The sequence below is a fragment of the Meles meles genome, chromosome 1 (assembly GCF_922984935.1).
Source record: "Meles meles chromosome 1, mMelMel3.1 paternal haplotype, whole genome shotgun sequence".
In the NCBI taxonomy this organism is placed as follows: domain Eukaryota; kingdom Metazoa; phylum Chordata; class Mammalia; order Carnivora; family Mustelidae; genus Meles; species Meles meles.
The window spans coordinates 140,153,289-140,168,871 of NC_060066.1; the positions used below are offsets into that span (position 1 = coordinate 140,153,289).

The 15,583-nt window shown below is 42.7% G+C and overlaps 1 non-coding gene across 1 annotated transcript; it reads left to right on the plus strand.

The window, feature by feature from the left end:
- Positions 1-14,429: 14,429 nt before the first annotated feature.
- LOC123927714 lies at positions 14,430-14,649 on the plus strand. Its single transcript, XR_006815516.1, has one exon. It is a non-coding gene; the product is annotated as a small nucleolar RNA U3 (small nucleolar RNA).
- The last annotated feature ends 934 nt before the right edge of the window (positions 14,650-15,583 follow it).

Here is a 15,583-nt window from a genome sequence, read left to right on the forward strand (position 1 = left end):
TGAGTGGAAGGCAGAGGCTTAACCCACTGAGCCACCGAGGCGTCCCAAAATCTTTTTGTAAAAAGAAAAAATAACAGGGGCGCCTGGGTGGCTCAGTGGGTTAAAGCCTCTGCCTTCGGCTCAGGTCATGATCCCAGGGTCCTGGGATCGAGCCCCGCATCGGGCTCTCTGCTCAGCAGGGAGCCTGCTTCCTCCCTTCTCTCTCCCTGCCTGCCTCTCTGCCTACTTGTGATCTATCTGTCAAATAAATAAATAAAATCTTTAAAAAAAAAAAAAGAAAAAATAACAAAAAAATAATTAAAAAGTTCTTTCTGAAAGCTTACCCAGTAATTTCTGCTTATTGGCCAGAACTAGGCCACATGACCAACCAGCCAGCAAGGGACTCTGGGTAAATAAATCTGTTTGTTTCTGGCTTGTATAGCAGAGGGCAATAGGAAGAAGGTTTTCCATAAGCCAACCCCCAGCATCTGCCACAGAAGGAATAGTAAAGGAAAGGAAGTGCCCTAAAGTCCCCCACTGAGATGGGAATTTCCTAGGCTTACCCTTTAAGGTGAATGTCCCTTTCAAGACAAGACTTTGAAAATAGTTCTCTGGTTAGTGCCCAGTGTTGTATCTGGACAACTTGTAGATGACCAGGCAGAGAAAAGTTGCCTGCTCAGAAAGTCTATGGGAAGAAAGGTACTGTCTGAGCTGGAAATGGTCTGACTGAAGAAAGTTTCACATACCTCTGCTTGGCTAACTGCTACCTGATTCTTCAAGTTCCAGTAAGTATAGCAATTCATCCAGAAAGCCTACCTTGATTTCTTATACCGAATAATATGCTTTTGTGAAATGCCCCAGACAACCTTGAAGTCATCTCTCACATCTCTCTTTCTCTCTCGTTTGTAAGGCTTGTTTGATGTCCTCTTTTCCCACCAGCTACGGAAGTTCTAAGAGGATACAGTCCATATCTGTCATGTTCATTGATACTTCCCACTTAGCACATGGAGCATAGAATAGATGCTCAGTACATTTTTACTGCATGGAATTAAACTGATCTGACCCTCCTACTAATATGCTATGCTCCTCTGTAAGTTATCACATTTATAATAATATAGTTACTTGTGGGATTATTTAAGTAAACTCTACCCCTAACATGGGTAGAACTCACAACCCTGAGATCAAGAATCATGTGCTCTACCAACTGAACCAAACAACTACCCCATGTGATTATTAAAACCTGTTTGCCCGCTAATCTATTAGCCCTACGAGAAGAAGGAGTAGGTCAGTTTGATTCACTGATGTATCTCTAGCATCTTTCATATTGCCTGGTATACAGGTATGGGTATATTTGTTCCATAATATTCTTGTTGAATGAATGAATGAATGAATGATTACTTAAGATATGCAACCTCTCTGACTCTCAGTTTCCTAATCTGTAATAATAACTACTTGTAAGTTACCATGATAATTAAGTACCTGGCATGTCTGAACCCAAAAATATTAATTCTTTTCCTCCCCGTTGTGAAACCATAGCCTGAATCTCCAGGGTTTGCCATAAGGATGAAAAAAGGAAAACAGGCAATTCGAGGAACTTATCTGGGATTTGGCCCCAGGAACTTCAATCTGCAAAAGGTCTGTGACAGGGGCGCCTGGGTGGCTCAATGGGTTGGGCCTCTGCCTTCAGCTCAGGTCATGATCTCAGGGTCCTGGGATCGAGCCCCCTCTCTCTCTGCCTCTCTGCCTACTTGTGATCTCTCTCTGTCAAATAAATAAATAAAATCTTTAAAAAAAAAAAGGTCTGTGACAGAAGGGAGAGGGTGTGTAAGTCTACTAAGCCTGCCTACCACAGATTGCGTGTCTTAAGGAGAGAAATTTGTTTCCTTGTAGTTCTACGGCTAGAAGTCCAAGATCAAGGTGTCAGCAGCAGGAGTTTCTTCTGAGGTTTCTCTCCTTGGCTTGTAGATGGCTGTCCTCTCTCTGTGTCTTCATGTGGTCTTCTCTCTGTGTATGTCTGTGTCCTCACCTCACTTATAAGGACACCTGTCACATTGGATTAAGGTCCATCCCAATGATGTCATCTAACCTTAATTACCACTTCAAGGGCCCTATCTATAAATACAGTCACATTCTGAGGTGCTAGGGGTTAAGGCTTCAACATATGAACTCAGGGAGGACACAATTCAGCCCACAACAAGGAGCAATGGAAAATCTACTACTACTCTTCTCTCACTTCTTTTTTTTTTTTTTTAAGATTTTATTTATTTATTTAACAGAGAGAGAGAGAGAGAGAGAGAGATCATAAGTAGGCAGAGAGGCAGGCAGGGGGTTGGGGGGGAAGCAGGCTCCCCGCTGAGCAGAGAGCCCAGCGCAGGGCTCGATCCCAGGACCCTGAGATCATGACCCGAGCCGACGGTAGAGGCCTAACCCGCTGAGCCACCCAGGTGCCCCTCTTCTCTCACTTCTAAAAATATCTCATACACCATCCTCTGGTGGAGGTAAGTAAGTTTTAAAATGCAGGAAACTTTAGGCTTAACACAAATTGCTTCATGAAGTGGAATGCTTTCTGACTGTGTGCTCCAGTGACACAGATGAGAGAGGAGAGGCAAGAATGAGAAATGAGTAATTTCGCTTATAAGTTGCTCCTGGGAAGGGCAGAGGTACATAGGCCAATGGATAATGGTAAATACAATTTATGAGACATTTAGTATATGTCATGCTAAGAATGAGTTGTATTACTCTATTTCTTCTACTTATTCCTAACATTAACTCAATGCAGCCGATATGTTGTCATTATCCTCATTTTACAGTGAAGGGAGCGTAAACACAGGATGATTAGCTCAGAGCAGGGGTCCGAATCAAAACTGGTCTGAGTCCAGAGACCACACTGCTACTGTCTGGGGACAGTTTTCCACATGAGGACACAGAGTACTAGAACGGGAGTGTCAAAGAGAGGTAAGAGGGCAGCAGAAACAAACTTGTCCTGCTCTGTGATTTTGCAAGAATAAAAATTATTAATTGGGTGCATTAATTAATCTGGACATGTGTGCTGGAGGCTACCCTATTAGGAACATAGATGTCAAATACCCCAGGATTTACCCTCCCAACTCCACACACCAGCCCAGTCCCGGAGGTGCAACTCTTATCTATGTGGGAAGGGCTGGACTCAGCCCTGGGTGTTTCCCATTCTGGACAGCCTGTGGAAACAGATCCTGTTCTTAAACTCCTTCATGACTCAGGGCTTTCTCTATGGCAGGTTCTCCACCCTACCAGACCTAATACTCCTTTCTTACAACAAATCTTTTGTAACCCTTCCTTTGCCATCACAGAATTAAATTCTTAGATAATATAACCTGTTGACATAATTTCTGGAAAAAATAATAATAACACTATTGGGGCGCCTGTGTGGCTCAGTGCGTTAAGCCTCTGTCTTTGGCTCAGGTCATGATCCCAGGGTGCTGGGATTGAGCTCCAAGTTGGGCTCTCTGCTCAGCAGGGAGCCTGCTTCCTCCTCTCTCTGCCTGCTTCTCAGCCTACTTGTGATCTTTAAAATAAAAAAATTAATAAAATCTTTTAAAAAGTAATAATAATAATAATAACAACACTATCTAGGATGACCGACAGTTCTGATTTACTTGGGACTGGAGAACTTTCTGGGGCACTTGATTTCAGCCTAATTCTTAATTATAATATATAAAAGAAATAAAGTAATTAAAAATAAATTAACATGCATTAGAAGCCTTTGCTTGGACCATGTTCCATTAGAATACCCACCGAATAGTCAGTTGCTTACACTTACTTACAATGAATGAGTTAAGAAATAAGAGAATGCGGGGCACCTGGGTGGCTCAGTGCACTAAGCCTCTGCCTTCAGCTCAGGTCATGACCTCAGGGTCCCGGGATGGAGCCCTGCATAGGGCTCCCTGCTTGGGGAGCCTGCTTCCCTCCCTCCCTCTCTGCCTGCCTCTCTGCCCACTTGTGATCTCTGTCTGTCAAATAAATAAATAAAATCTTTAAAAAAAAAAAAGAGGTGGGGTCAGTAACTGCTCTCATACTTAGCCTCAAATACCCAGGAACATTATGTGTTTTCATTCTCCCCAGGGGGATCTGAGCAACTAATTTACAAAGAAGTGAAATAGGAGTAGAGCTAGAGCCAAGGGCTAAGAAGGTGGTAACCTAGTCCGTGGGGGTGCAAAGAAGTGTGAAAAAGACTGCCAGGACAATGCAGCGGCCAGAAATGCCCATCCGGAGGACCAGTCAAGTACCCACGCCTGCCTTAAAGCCAGAAGCTGTGGAGACCTTGTTTGTCTACCATAGACTGAGAAGCCACTAGGGAACTCAAATTTATGAACAAATACATAATGTGCACTTTCTATATGCAAATCAAAGGATGGAAATTAAATGACTATTTCCAGCTGATCTTGTTCCTGAATTTTTCTCTGAGGAGATTGGAGGGCCCTGTTTTTTCATGATGTTTGGATCCCTGGATCTTTGCAGACTCTCAGTTACCAAAGGGCTGCTGCTTGAGAGAAAAGCCCAATCAAACGGGGTGTGGAGTGTCTTAATCCTCTCCAACTTTGTTTTTCTCTGCCCCCCCCTCCTCCAACCCCATAAGGATTTACATGCAGGGAATATCACTGTGGGAACAGATGCTAGAAAGAGCAAGAAGTTTGGAGTCAGGTGGGCACAGGTTTGAAATCCACCCACCAATGATAATTAACAAAGACCTTAGGTAATTTACATAACTTGCCTGCGCTTCAGTTCCCCACTTTTCAAATGAAGTTAATAATACTTCTGCTACAGGGCTCATATACAGACTAAGTAAAATTCCAATGTATAGAGAATGTTTAGCACACCTTTCTGGGGTTGCAGATCAAGTATTTATTTACTCACCCTTAAGTGGGTGGGTGACAATTACCTCAGAGTGGGGGAACATGATGAAGGTTCCTGTAGAAAATAGCAAAGCAGAGACAGGAAGGAGGATACAAAAGTGACTAAGGCAGGAAGAGGTCACAGCTGAGTTATCAAGTAGGCTAAAATTACCTTGGTTCATAATCGGTCCTGGGGGCCCCGGTACAGCTCAGTGACTGGGCTTGGGTTTTGTATTCAGAAAACCTGGCTTCTCGTCCCAGCTCTGCTGCCCGCCAGTGAGCTGGGGGAAGGCACTTCGTTTCTCAGCCTCCTTACAGGTAAAATGGCATTAATAATATCTGGCTTATTGTGAAAATATACCGAGATAGAGGAAGAAAGGCTCCTGGCTCCCAGCAAGACTCTTACACTCTTAGTAGCTCCCTTTAACCAGTGGAGAGCTGCTGAGCCAGTGTCTTAACAGGCAGGACCAATGAACGTGACTTCACTTATTTATTAGCATTTCAGCCAGAATAGGCCAGATTATGCTGTGGTTAGAAGTTACCCTAAAATTTCAGTGGCTTAAATATGAAGATTTCTTTCTTTTTTTAAAGTAGGCTCCACTCCCAACATGGGACTTGACCTCACGACCCTGAGATCCAAAGTCACAAGCTCTATGGACTGAGCCAGGCAAACACCCTGGAGATTTATCTATCTATCTATCTATTTGTTTATTTAAAGATTATATTTATTTGTCAGAGAGAGAGTGAGGAAGAGTGAGAGAGAACACAAGCTAGGGGACTGGCAGGCAGAGGGAGAAGCAGGGTCCCTGCTGAGCAAGGAGCCTGAGGCAGGACTGGATGCCAGGGCTCTGGGATCATGACCTGAGCTGAAGGCAGAGGCTTAATTGACTGAGCCACCCGGGGAAGATTTATTTCTTATTTGTATCTTATTTACCCTACTTCCTAGCATGGTCAGGTGGGGGCCCTGTTCCATACCATTGTCATCTTCACTCCAGGCCCCAGGCTGACAAAGCAGTCACTAGCAGGAGTATTGCTGGTTGCTATGACAAGAAAAAGATAAGAAAGGGAAGCATCCTGACTTCCAAAGTTTCCACTCACATTTCCCTGGCCAAAGCAAGGCACATGGTGATACCTTCAAGTGGGTGGGAAAGTACAACCCACCATATGTCAGGAAGGAAAGAGAACAAGAATATTTGTGAACAGCCTTAATGACTACTGTAGTTAAGGAGCAAAGACTTCAGAACGATTTAATTATCTCTTTTCTCAGAGAAAGACTTGCCATGAATTTTCTTGTTGAGAATTGGCACGTTACCTAGGATATGTTTTTCTTTTCTTGATGAAAATAAATTATTAGCAAATGATCTTGCTGAGTTGTTGCACTTTTTGCAATATTTTCAGTTGCTATGCCCACTGCTGGGGTTAACTACACTAAGTTAATTTCTGGAGGCTTCTTTATTGTAGTCAAGAAGATGGCCTTTTCATCACCCATGGGTCTCTTCCTCTCGCCCATGTAATACAGGTGTAGATCCTTTATATTTTTCCTAATCATATTTTGAAACCCCAAATTTCTGACAGCATCAAAAACATTGAACACTCTGTCAGAAACCATGGATTTGCAATGGCCTGTGTTTTTATATGTATTTCCCACTAAGCGCTGGCTCTCTTGTGACTCAGAAGTGTGGGAAAATAATCCTCCCTTCCCACTGTATAACAACGCGGGTGTTTCTCAGATCCTTCTTCTCTAGGAAGGCTTCCTAAAACACGGGAGGTATCTTAGTTCCCTACTGCTGCATAACAAGTGACCCCAATGCTTGTGGTGTAAAAGAACAATAAGTATTGCTATTTCCTACAATTTTTGTGAGTCATAAATTTGGAAGCAACAGAGCTAGAAGTTTTGGATCAAGGTCGCTGGGAAGTTGCAGTTTAGCAGTCAGCCAGGGCTGCAGTCATCTGAAGACTGATCTGAGGCTAAAGCTCTGCTTCCAAGACACAGCCGAAGATCCAGTCCCACGTGACTTCCCAGACTCACTCAGTGTGGCTGGAAAGTTGGTGTTGGCTGTGGGCAGCAGGTCTCAATTCTTTCCTATACATGGCCTTTCCACAAAGCTGTTTGGGGTCCTTTCCCCTGAGTAAGTGAGCCAAGAGAGGCAAAGACCAAAGCTGCGGTATTTTTATAAGTGAAACTCAAACTCACACACGGTCACTTGTACAGTGTTCTAGCCCACATACAGGGTAACATGGAGGGCATTATACTCAGTGTGAATACCAGGAGGTAAGGGTTATTGGAGGCTGGCTATCACAGGAAGCAATGCAAGAATTCTTTCAATTCACTAGAAGTCCACTTCAAATATAGAAATAAAAATTACAAGATAAGTTCTATGAAGGCAAAAACGTTTGTTTTTTTTTTTCTTTTTGTGGTGCTTACCCTTTTGGACATGACCGACATAATAGATTCTCAATAAATGTTGGTGTAATGAGTAGATAAGACAAGAAATCGGGAAAACTTTAAAGTCTCTCAGTAAAACATTGTAAGTACTGTATTTTTTTGGTTTTGAGTAAGGCAGACAAATGCCTGGAATATGTGGTACACAATGCCTTATCAAAATGTAGATACCAAACAAACATTGAGGAGATAAGATTCACTAAGTCTACTCTAAGTTGGCCCAAACTCATTAACTTTTAGAAGTATGAGTTCATCAGGAAGGCAAAGTAGCATGTGTAATAGACTTGGAAGAAAAAAAAAAGTCAGGAGAAGTCAGATGAGAACTCATCCTTTAATCTCAGTAGGGCCCCAGTCTCCTGCTTAAAACAGCGGAGGTTTGCACTAAATAATATCAAAGACGATTCTAGCATGAACGTTCTGACATTACTTGACCTCAATTTAAATTTAACTATACATTTAAAGGGAGATCTATCAGAAACGATTTCTTTTTTTTTTTAAGATTTTATTTATTTATTTGACAGACAGAGATCACAAGTAGGCAGAGAGGCAGACAAAGAGAGGAGGAAGCAGGCTCCCCGCAGAGCAGAGAGCCCGATGTGGGGCTCGATCCCAGGACCCTGGGATCATGACCTGAGCCGAAGGCAGAGGCTTTAACCCACTGAGCCACCCAGGTGCCCTCAGAAACGATTTCTGATCAACTTTATTGATTAGATAGATCTTCCATCTGTGCTTGGTTTGAAGCTAAAATTTATACACAGGTCTGGGTTTGCTTAAGGTCTGTGGGGTCAATTATTGTCTATTTGTATAAAAATTCCAGAAGCTTCCTGGGAAAGAATTTACTCTAATGGAAGTGAGAGTTTGGTTCAGAAAACAATTTCTTAAAATTTGGAAGGGAGGGGTGCCTGGAAAACTCGGTCATTAAGTGTCTATCTTCGGCTCAGGTCATGAACCACTGTCCTGGGATCCATCCCCTCATGGGGCCACCTGCTTATTGGGAAGCCTGCCTCTCCCTCTCCCACTTCCCCTGCTTGTGTTCCCTCTCTTGCTGCGTTTCTCTCTGTCAAATAAATAAATAAAATCTTTAAAAAAAACAACAACACAAAATTGGAAGGGAAGGTGATTTTAGAATCAGCCTCGTCTACGTAGCAAATTATCCAGTATTGTAGCCTGTATTCACTCACGTTCGTGTACCCAAGAGATGGGCTGAAATTAAAGCAGATGTATAAAATCTGCAGCAGGTTTTTCATGCATCACCTAAAGCTGAACATAGCACTCTAAAAGTGGTTGGACCACAAAGGAAGAGAATGCAAACATTCCCTTACCTGGGCTTTAGAAAGCTAGCAGTTTATTTGCGGGTTGCGGGGGTATGCACTTTGTCACCTCTTGATTCACAGTGATCCAGCAATAATCAAAACTTCACACAGTGTACTCACCACATCTTCACCTGGACTTTGCAGTAAACATCCCCTTGTTAGAATCATCCCATTGTTCTTAGTCCAGGTGTCCTTGGTGTCCTTTCTGCCGCTTAGGCGTGGTTCAGCTAATGTCCCCAAGACTCCTGCTACTCCCTCCTGTTTGATCTCTTGCAGCATCGACATAAGCCACAGGAGCCCCCTGGCATAGTTCACACAAGTCAGCCTCCACAGAGAGCAGGGTGGACGGTGAAGAATGGAGCTGGAGGAACAAGGGCAAGATATTCAGCACAAGTGGGCTTTTCTGGGTCATTAATGAAAATGTAGAGTCATCCAGCACGATGAATGGAAATCTCTTGCATAGCCACTAGGAATGTTGCATTGAATATTGATCTATTACTCTGAAACACACGTATGGTGTAATATCACCATATGGTGATGTATGGCATAATATCTGTATGGTGTGATATCACAAGGAATATTCTCTTTTGGGGTGTCTTTTTTAATTTTAATTTTAAGTAGGCTCTACACCCAGCATGGGGTTTGAACTCATGAGCCCAAGATCAAGAGTTGCATTCTCGGGGCACCTGGGTGGCTCAGTGGTTAAGCCTCTGCCTTCGGCTCAGGTCATGATCTCAGGGTCCTGGTATCGAGCTCCACATCAGGCTCTCTGCTCGGCAGGGAGCTTGCTTCCCTCTCTCTCTCCCTGCCTGCCTCTCTGCCTACTTGTGATCTCTCCATCAAATAATAAATAAAATCTTAAAAAAAAAAAGTTGCATTCTCTACCCACTGAGCCAGCCAGGTGCCACTAAAAGGAATATTCTTAACATACTAATACCTCCATCTCCTAGTACTGTTTTTTAAAAAGTTTTATTAAGATATAATTCACTAATTCAGTGTATAAATCAATGGATTTTTGTCTATTCACAGCAATGCAACCATCACAACATTCAATTTTTGAACATTTTCATCTCCCCAAAGAAATGGCATGTTCATTACCATTCACCCTTCATTCCTCCTCAAACACCCCCAGCCTCTGGCAACCACTCTGGCAATCTCCTTTCTGTCTCTACAGATTTGCCTATTCTGGACATTTCACATAAATAGAATTATACAAAATGTGGTTTTTGATGTTTGGCTTCTTCCACTAAGCATACTGTCTTCAAGGTTCAGCCATGTTGCAGTATCTATCAGGGATTCATTTCTTTTTACTGCCAAGTGATAGCTTAGGAACGTCCATGTGCAAGTTTCTGTGTGATCATACATTTTCCTTTCTCCTGGGTAGATGCCTAGAAGTAGAATTGCTCCACTCATATGGATCACATGGTAACTCTGTGTTTAACCTTTTCAGGAACTGCCAGACTGCTTTCCAAAGTGGCTGCACCATTTTACATGTCTACAAGCAGTATACAGTGTTTCCATTTCTCCATATCCTTGCCAACCCATTACTTGTCATTTTCATGGCAGCCATCCTGGTGTATGTGTAGTATCTTCTTGAAGCTGAGTTTGCATCTCTGATTGCTAAAGACGCTGAGCATCTTCTTGCGCTTACTTGTTGCTAACATATCTTCTTTAAGTATATGTCCATTTGGGACATATGGCTAGCTCAGAGGAACATGAGACTCTTGATTTGGGGGTCATGAGTTCAAGTCCCATGTTGGGTGTAGAGATTGCTTAAATAAATAAAGTTCTTTAAAAATGTCCATTCAGGTCTGCTGCCCATTTTTAAAAATTAGGTTATGTGATTTTTATTATTGAATTGTAAAGTTTCTTTACATATTTTAGATATATGTCTCTTATATGTATGGTTTCCAGAACTTTCTCCCATGGTGTGGGTTCTCATTTCACTTTATTGATGGTGTCCTTTGAAGCACAAAGTTTTTAATTTTGATGACGTCCAAATAATCTTTTTTTTTTTTTTTTTGCATGTGCTTTTGGAGTTACATTCTAGTGCTGTTTTGAAAGCTACTTTTACTTAGCTTCCTGTTCAGGTTTAGAAAAATTGTTCTGATTTCCCTTTCCTGCTCTGAGTTACTTAGAATAGTAGAAGCTAATATTTACTAAGCACTTACTATGTGCCAGGTTTTTGTCAAGAGTTCAGACAGCTTGGGTAACCAGTCCAGGGCCCCAGAGCTAGTAGGGATTAATCTGATCTGATTCTGGAGCCCATACTTCACTGCCCTACTAAACGTATCTTCCTCATCTTGATATTTGTCTCATTTTTGCAGGAGAAAAAAAACAGTGTATCTGCTGTTGGTGTTGGACAAGCCACTCTGTCCATGTTCTTTGTTCCCTTCCCTTCCCTTCCCTGAGGTGAGTCCTCTGCCCCACCCTTCCTAGGACTGCCAGAATCTACAAAGTCTCCAACACACACACATACTTGTCCAAAAAGGCAAAACAACACCCTCGTTCATGACACAGAATAGCAAGGCCCTGATGCCACAAGGCAGCTGCCCTTACCCTTTCCTTTAGTTGTGATAGTGTCTCGGGCCTGACGTCCAGGAGCAGCTCTGACATTTCTTGGAAGTGAATTCCACTTGGGGTTGCCTGGGAACTCGAACTGAAAGCCTCTGAGTTTCAAACAGGTCAACTCTCAATGCAATCAAGTCTTACCATATGGAGCAATCAAGGACAGAAGCAAGTCAGAGGAGCCCCTCAGTTCTTCCTCTCACTCTGACAATATTGATGTTTAGATTTCTGCCTTACGTTTTCTACATAAATGAGCTCAGAAGGATGTAACAGGAGGTCACAAGCATCTTCCCCCACACCCTGTCCCCTTTCCCATTGTATCTAATTGCCTATGGAAGCCATTTAGAACTTCTTCAGAATGTCTCTCAGACACAGCCTCACTCTCCTGCTTCAGCCTTCTTGCCACTGCACCTGTTCAGGTCCTTCTGGTCTCTCAGGTGAACGAATTGGAATCATTTCAAAGTCCCTTCTTCAATCTAATTGAAATGAAATAAACTATCTCTTCATGGCTGTCTTCCTCAGTAGATTATGAGATCTTGATGGTCAGAGACCAAAAGAATTAATTTCCCCAGAAATAAGCTTAGGGTCTACCATCTAAAGATGTTTCATTAGGGGCACCTGGGTGGCTCAGTCAGTTAAGTGTCTGCCTTCTGCTCAGGTCATGATCCCAGGGTCATGAAATCAAGCTCCACATCAGGCTCCCTGCTCAGCAGGGAGTGTGCTTCTCCCTCTCCCTCTGTTTCTCCCCCTGCTTGTGCTCTCTCTGGATCTATCTCAAATAAATAAATAAATAAATAAATAAATAAATAAATAAATCTTTTTTTCCTTTTTTTTTTTTTTTAAGGTGGGGGCATTCAATTAGCATTTATAGAAAGAATACTCGTGCCATAATGTGCCCAGCACCTATAGTCATGATTAACTGTCACGTGAACTATGTGGGCTTTGCTAACGTTTGAAGAGGGAGACCAAGCCAAAGTAGACATCTTGTCTCTGGTAATTTGCGGGCAGTCATCTGCTGGCTTGTAAACTCCCCTTATCTTAGTTATGGGGGAGAGTCTGGACTGGGTCCCCATTAGATCCATCTCTACCCAGGTTCACCAAATGCTCGGCAAGTTTGTGTTGTTTCCTAAACACATCCACACCCAATTTCGTGGACCTAACCACCCCCTGAACACTGAAAGTGTAACCAAAAAAGTTCTGTGAGTGCTGCAAAATCATTCCTAGTAGGAGAACCAGTAGTGATAGCCTGTCTTAGTAACCTGTTCGCTATGACCTTGTGGGGAAAGGTGGAGAGGAGCAGATAGGACAGGGGCCCACACTGAGCCTTCGGGACGTATATACCACATGGAGGTGCCTCCCCAGGCCTCTGTCATCCTCCTCACATCCTCTCTCTAAGTTGCCTAGGTAACACCCCCATCCCTTTGCCACAGAAAACTGCTCCATTCTTTACAAGAGGAAGCGGTCCCAAGTTGCTGCTGTCTCTTCTTAAGTGCAAAATTAATGCCTTGGGCTTCAGCTGGATGTTTAATGGAAGACTTCCTCTGCCCAGCCTGCTGCTAGCTCTCACGCAGGACAAACATGGGCTGGGTGTGTAGTAGAACACATGGGGACCCTCAGTGCTTCTCCCCTCTTAGGCAGTGAAGTCTGCAGGCAGAGACAAATTTCATCCTGAATTACCTAAGGACAGATGTCTCTCCGTGGTCAGTATTACTCATCTTCCAAAGATAATGCAGGCCAGTAACACAGGAGCAAAATATTTTTCAGGCACTAACATGTTTTTCACCTGGCCCTATGATGAAAACTTAGGCATTATTGTAGTAAAGTAGTTTTTGTTTCCTTCCTGGATTTATTTCATCACAAAGGTCCCTTGTTAGTTGAGAATGTTTGTTTACTTCCTATGATAGAATTTGTTGATCCCCAAATCTCTCCCCAGATGGAGCGGGGGCGGGGAGGATCACTTTTTATCCTGCCACAGCAGTAAATAAAAACTTAAAAGTTCGCCTGTAGAAGTAGTAAGATAATTGCAAAGGGGATGTTTATGGATTCAGGGCCTTGATCTATGAAGCGTCCTTCAGAAACTGACATCTTCAATTTCAAAGGAAATTGTGAGATTCCTAACCAACATGTGTCTTTTGCCTAGGGGCTAGACTCTCAACTTGCCCCCTCCATTTCCAGCTCACTATCAGCAAGATGAAAGAAACCAATCTAAGATTTCTAGAAGATTCTTGGAATTCAATGTAATTCAATTAACATTAACATCTACTGAGTATCTGCTATGTGCAGTATTGGGTGGTAAAAATGCAATTCTGTACCATTCAGGTAGAAATTCCCATGGTTTCTATAACCTGCTTTGAGAAATTGTGCTAGAACAAAGGTTGACACAAACAGTATTATTTCTTTTGCCTTGTCACCCTAACAGCAAAGGAAGAAAACCTTTTTCCAAAATGATTTATCCTAAAAATCCTGAGCCCTACAGGGGATTCTCATGGGATAGGTCACTGGGGTTTACGGAAAAGCATTCCAAATTCCTTCTATGCTTTCCTTCACTAGTGACTTCACTTAACCTTGACAGTGACAAAGAAACTTCTTGAAGGAAAAATAACTTTAAAAGAAAAAAAAAAGGATTTGTACAATAATTCAATCTTAACATTCTTCCAGCAGGAAATATATGAGTATTTTAATGGTACCAGAAAATATATTAAAAGAGGCTCAACTGGAAAAAGAAAACGTAACTTTCTTTTAAACTCTTTCAAATGACAGAAATTATTCATGGGAATCCCAAAAGGAGCAATCTCTGAGGGTAAAACACTGCTATTTTACTGGTGGGTCTTTAGAAATACCCTAACTTTCCATTCATCCCTGTTCTAAGAAATCAACTTCCATTGGAAAATTCCAGGCTTAGGCAAAAGAGTCTATTTAACTTACATTATAATGCAAAACATTGTTTGCCAGAGAACTTCCATCACCTATCAGGCTAGCTGCTGCTTCTCTCTTTTTCTTTAAAATGATACATTGCTGGGGCACCTGGGTGGCTCAGTGGGTTGAGCCTCTGCCTTCGGCTCAGGTCATGACTTCAGAGTCCTGCGATCAAGCCCTGCATTGGGCTCTCTGCTCTGGCGGGGAGCCTGCTTCCGCCTCTCTCTCTGCCTGCCTCTTTGCCTACTTGTGATCTCTCTCTCTGTCAAATAAATAAAATGTTTTTTAAAAATAAGAATAAAATGATACATTACCAAATGTTTTTAAATTCTCAGATGCAAGATCATATTTTCAGGCATCATTTCTATAGTTACTAGAGAACTTTCCCTGATCATGTAGAGCACTGGAAACCATGGGGGAAAAGAGGTAGTGTTCTCTCTTGAGGGTTAAACTGTCTCTTAGTGTTGCTTCTGCCACTGACATTCTTTTTTTTTTCTTTTTTTAAGATTTTATTTTCATTTATTTGACAGAGAAAGCAAGAGAGCACAAGCAGGCAAGAGCAGCAGAGGGAGAGGGAGAAGCAGTCTCCCCACTGAGCAGGGAGCCCAAGGCGGAGCTTGATCCCAGGACCCTGGGATCATGAGCTGAGCTGAAGGCAGACGCTTAACAACTGAGCCACCCAGGCACCTCTACCACTGATATTCATCACTGATGATCTTTCTTCTCTTCCTTTGTGGGAGGGAGGAGGAGAGTTGTGAGAGAGAGCACCCTGAGTAGCTAAGAAGGAAGAAAGATAGAAAGAAGGAAAGAGAGAGAAAGAAAGAGAGAAGGGAGGAAGGAAGGAGAAATAAAAAGGAAGGAAAAGGAAGGAAGTAAGGAAGGAGAGAGGAAGGGAGAGAGAAAGGAGGGAGGGAGGGAAGGAATTCTCAGTTGCATTGGCCCGTCTGCCTTGATTCTAATGTCAGATCGTAAATGAAATTTACACCAGTATGCACACAAACAGAGGCTTTTTTTTTTTTAAAGATTTTATTTATTCACTTGACAGACAGAGATCACAAGTAGGCAGAGAGGCAGGCAGAGAGAGAGGAAGGGAAGCAGGCTCCCCGCCGAGCAGAGAAGCAGGATGTGGGGCTCAATCCCAGGACCCTGAGATCATGACCTGAGCCGAAGGCAAAAGCTTTAACCCACTGAGCCACCCAGGCGCCCCCAAACAGAGGCTTTAGAAGTAAGAATCATTCTAGATGATTTTCCCTTTTCAATTTACCAAAAATACAAGTTTTGATTTTCTTGTTTTTGCTTTGGGTTTATATCTGAGAACATGGTGTCACCTGGTATTTATCGATCAGAACATAAATCCAGTTTTCTTCCTTAATTCCCTTTCCCATCTCCCCTATATCTGATTCAGGCACTTGTCCTTCGACTCTGCCACTATATCACCATCGAAGCCGACTCCTGCTCCTGATGTCCATTGCTACAGTCCTGGTTCCAGACAG